This window comes from Gastrolobium bilobum, unplaced genomic scaffold (assembly GCF_033153095.1).
Source record: "Gastrolobium bilobum isolate Gb01-03AN ecotype WA unplaced genomic scaffold, APGP_CSIRO_Gbil_v1 utg98547, whole genome shotgun sequence".
Lineage (NCBI taxonomy): Eukaryota > Viridiplantae > Streptophyta > Magnoliopsida > Fabales > Fabaceae > Gastrolobium > Gastrolobium bilobum.
In genome coordinates, this window is record NW_026896482.1 from 1 (window position 1) to 5,266 (window position 5,266).

A 5,266-nucleotide genomic window follows, 5' to 3' on the forward strand; every position below is an offset into this window, starting at 1 on the left:
TGCCAACAGTAGCATCATACCTATCCAACCTGATGATTCCTGTCCTTCTGTCATCAATTCCATGCTGTGGACATTTCCTCAACAAAGTCTTGAATCTCTCCCAAGCCTCATAAATGGATTCTGACTCTTTCTGCTTAAAGCTTGTAATCTCATCCTTCAACTTGGCCCTCTTGGATGCTGAGAAAAACCTCTGCAAGAACTTGGTTTGCAGATCATCCCAAGTTGTTATACTTCCTTGTGGCAATGATTGCAGCCATCTCCTTGCATCATCCGTCAGTGAATGAGTGAATAGTCTCAACAGAATTGCATCTCTTGTGACACCATTTATCTTCACAGTATCACTCAACAACAGAAAGTTCTCTATGTGCAAGTAAGGGTCCTCTGCACTGGTTCCAGCAAACTGATCCTTCTGCACCAAATGTATCAAAGCAGGCTTCAATTCAAAGTTGTTGGGCTCCACTGTTGGGCGCACAACACTCCCAATTGGAGGAATCACTGCAGGAGTCATGTACTCTCCCAGTGTCCTCTGTGGTGGTGGTGGTGGTGGTCTGTGATTCTCTGCCATTATCTCTTCCTGATTAACCGTACTGGATTCACCAATTTCTTGCAACTGTCTCCTTTGCCTGGCTGCCCTTTTGTGCTTCCTCAATGTCCTTTCTAATTCTGGATCATACAACAACAAATTCGGATCAAGTGTACCTCGCATATACCAGAATCAAAATTGACCAGAAACTTAACATAAACTAAAATACTGAAAATAAAAGGATTCAATCTCAGAATTCTATGGTATCAGTTAGTGTTGAAAAACAAATTCCCCGGCAACGGCGCCAAAAACTTGTTGGACGTTTAGCAAGTGCACTAGTCGTACAAGTAATAAAATGATGAGTAAAGCTCGTTCCCACGAGGAATTGTGTTCAAGCACCAATAAACCATAGAAAACTAATTTGAATCAGATAAGAATTTGTAAAAGTCATGAATAATTTGTCACCAGAAAATTGATTGTAAGTAATTTGACACAAAATAAATATGGATTAAGAATTGATAAAACAACAAGTAGTCAGAAAACAACTTTCCTCCATAATAACCCATGTAAAAACTGATCATATGATGAATTCTTTTCCATGTGATGTTAATCAACCTTTTACTTATCATCAAGATGTAATCCCTTACTACCCTGATAGATACATTAATCAGAAACCCCAATCCCTTGGTGATCTCTTTCTTAATACATGCATGAAATACTAAAGTCTTAAGATTACATCAGAACTCTAGCATCAATCCCTTGAGTACTAGAATTCTGATGTTGAGATTATCAGATACAGAAGTCATATAAACATCCCTGTTCTACACTACTTCCTTGATAGAAATAATTAAATCAGAAAATCTCAAATCAACACATGAAAAATACTTCATCATATTAATCAGATCAACATAATATTATCATGGAGTTCTATTGCATTCAGACTACAAAGACTCTACTCAGACATGACTAAGGAATAGACAAGAGAAGAAGAATCAAACTTCATTTCCATGTTGAAAGTCTTCAATCTCCAAACTATTACAAAGAAATCCTAATACAAAAACTAAAACACTAAGAGAATTTAGAGAGAAGTCAGACTAAAGTTTAAGAGAGAGAGAGAAAATATCAGATCCAGAGATCCCACTAAGTGTGAAGGCTTTGCCTTTTATAGTGTTACAATTAAAAACAGAAAACTGATGTGGGCGCTAAAACGTCCATAAGTGACCGTTTTAGCGTCCATGCTTTACGTATGCTCAACTGCTTTTAACTGACTCCAACGCTAAAACGTTAAGGAATGACCGTTTTAGCGTCCAAACTTGGTGAATGCTCAACTGACTTTAACTGACTCCAACGCTAAAACTCTTGATTTGGACGTTTTAGCGGTGGAGACCAGAGTCCTTTTTCCACTTCAGGGCGCTAAAACGCTTATTGCAGGCCGTTTTAGCGCCCAAGACCAGCAATTTTCCATCTTCTAAGTGCAGCAGCGCGCTAAAACGCTCTGTGTGGGCGTTTTAGCGCTCATCACCAGCAAGTTTTGGCCTCTTCTTGTAGCAGGGCGCTAAAACGCTCAGTGTGGACGTTTTAGCGCTCAACACTTAGGCAATTTTTCTCCTCTTGAGCTCCAGAATCTTCTTCCTTCTCCAGTTGCCTTTCAAGCTTGCTTTTCCTACAAAAATCATACAAATTTCCAATAAAGCTCTTGAACTTGTAATTGAGGACATCTTAGGACATTGACCTTGTTTTTCATCATTTAATCACACAATTTGATCCTAATTCCTGCTAAAAACCATGATGAACTAAGGGTTCATCACTCACTTGCAAGTATATAATAAGTTTAAAACGCAAAATACGATGCATGTTCAAGTTCATATCTCATGTGATGTATGTAAGTGGGGTTCAATTGGCCAGAAAACAAGATAGGAATTACACACGTCTGCGACCTACCTAACATAAGGGTCGTAGCCTTATGCCTTACACACCAGGGTTGCAGCCTGATCGTATAAGTTGTCAACATCACATCTATACATTACATTAAACATAAGGGTCGTAGCCTTATACCTTACACACCAGGGTCGCAGCCTGATCGTGTAAGTAATCAACAGGCATATCCACATATTTCTGACATATATCAAGGCATATATCATTTTCATAAAAGCATATCATGAACATAAACCATCTTCCAATAGAGGTCGGTGGAACAAACAACAAATCAATCCGAGGAACAGAAGCTTACCTGTCAAGCTAACTCCTCCCTCACAACTCGGTGTCCAAAGGGTCACACGCAATAACAAAGTCCAGCAAAGTCAATGATTTGTTTTCATAACATTCACATCATCAATATCCATAGTCTAGCATTTCATTGCATTAGGAATATTTCCTTTATCGTTTAATGGCCGTAAGCTTCTCTCAAAGCCATAAGCCTTCAATATCTTAGGTTCTGACTTAGTTAGATCATTACAGAGGTTCATACTAGCCAATATAGGGTTCAAAAACCTAAACCACGCTTTTGTTTGGACAGAATAACTCAAACTATGAATTTTCCAGAATATCCGGATATTCCTCGGGGGCATATCCGGATATCCATATCCGGATAGCACTGGGCTAATATCCAGATAGCACTGGGCACATATCCAGATATCTATATTCGCGACAGAATGCAGTTTTGCATTTTCGCGAAGATATCCTTTCAAGGTTCCATTTTTAGTGTTTCCAGACATTCAAACATGCATATTTAGATACATTTAAGCTAGGGTACTTCATGTTGGTTAAATAACCATCTCATTTAACATTCCAAGACTTGATCTTTTTCATGAAAACTCAAGAACAAAGGTTGAAGCATATACCCAAAGGCTCAAAACAGAGAAGAGGGATGATCTTGGAGCTCTCTACTCAGCTCAATGATTCTGCCACTACAAGGTCACGAAAATGGTTCACAAGTTTGATCCTTTTTCTCCAAAAATAGCTTCTTGAAGCTTCAAATGCATAGGAAATGGCTTCCACTCCACAACCAATGAATTCAGCCCCTAACCCTCACTACACTGTGGCCACAACTCAGAAATGAGGTGCCTTTCTACCTCCCAAAGCTTGCTCACACTCAACACTAGTGTTTTGGTGAAAAAAAAGGAGAAAGGTGATCACTTGGGGTTCTCTTGAAGAGGGAAGGGGTGTCAAGGGGGAGAACACAGAAGGCAGCAGCTGCATTCATGTAGAAGCATGCAAAAATTCTGACATAGGTTATTGTGCCTTCCTATTTATAGGCGCACTAACTTAATCTGTCAATATTAGTTCTAATAGCAACGCTAATTATTTTAATCTCAAACTTCCTCTTCTGAACCTAGCCATTTTTCTAGAAATTATCATATTTTTATTATAATTTTCGTACCACTTTGCCAGTACACATTTTATACGTACTCGGATTAGTTCTGGCATCAACACTCATTATTCTTACTCTAAACTTGATATCCTTTACCTAGATATTTTTCTAGGAATATTCATATTTTTATTATAATTTTTCGGGATAGTTCATCGGTACGCATCTATACCGCGAAGCAGAATCGGTATCTGCACTTTTCGTCAGAAAAGCAACTTTAAGCATTATTCGACTTTCTAAACATTTATCTTATCATAATTATGCATAATCTTTATCAAATACATGCTTCGGTATCGATAACCTTATTTAATTAATTATTTAGCGATGCAGGTTCTTATACTCACCCCACCTTTTAAGAATTTTGTTTTCAAAATTAGAGACATACTTGTCCCTAAACTCGAGATATTGCCGGAGAAGCTCGTCCTTCCGCTTCCAAGTACACTCCTCTGGAGTTCTTCGTTCCCATTGCACTTTGACTATGGCTATGACCTTTCTCCTCAGCTTTTTCTCTCCACGATCAAGTATCTTGAGTGGTCAGCACTCTATCTACCGCTGTGGTGGAAACTCAGGAAACACCTCGAGGAATTTTCTCACCACAGGAATGCCGGTAATATCCTCCTGTGTCCCACTTACCAAATCTCCTAACATAAAATAACCAAATGCCCCTGCTCTCAAGGCTCTCCTAGCCTACAGCACTGAAATATAAGGAGAAGAACTGGTAGGGGAATCACAAGGAGACATCACCACTCGCTTAGCACAACAATCAATCATCACACAATTCTTGGACAACCAGTCCATGCCAAGGATTATCTCCAAATTAGCCATCGGCAATCTAATCAGATCTACCGAGTACTCACAGCCATCCCGCTGAAACACGACATCGTGATGTACAGAGGAAGTATCACACTTTTCTCCGGTGGCGGCAGTAACCCGCAACGGTGGAGAAAGCACAAAAATAGGAAACTCAAGCAATCAGGGTCGTGATTAAAGAATGCGTAGCCCCAGAGTCAAATAATACATCTACAGCACGACTACCAATAGAAACGGTACCTCTCACAAGGTTCGAAGCTCGGTCCAACTGCTGGCGATCCAAGGTATACACTCGGCCCATGGCTGGTGGCACAACAGGTGTCGCTGTAGGTGGAGAAGGAATCATCTGAAGAGGAACCGCCTGAACTGCTGTAGCTCTAGCAGCTAACGAAGGACAATCTCTGGCATAGTGGCCCTCCTTGCCACAATGGAAACAAATGATCTGATCGGTGGCACACGACCCAACATGTGATCTCCCACGTCCAGTACACCTGGGAGTAGTGGAAGGTCTAGTTGCACTCCCCTGCATCAAAGTCCTCTTGAACTGGTTCGACGCCTGCCTAGCA

The 5,266-nt window shown here is 40.2% G+C and overlaps 1 non-coding gene across 1 annotated transcript; it reads left to right on the forward strand.

Moving 5' to 3' along the window:
* The first annotated feature begins 56 nt into the window (after nt 1–56).
* Nucleotides 57–163, forward strand: LOC133299941 (small nucleolar RNA R71). Its single transcript, XR_009750004.1, has one exon. It is a non-coding gene; the product is annotated as a small nucleolar RNA R71 (small nucleolar RNA).
* The last annotated feature ends 5,103 nt before the right edge of the window (nt 164–5,266 follow it).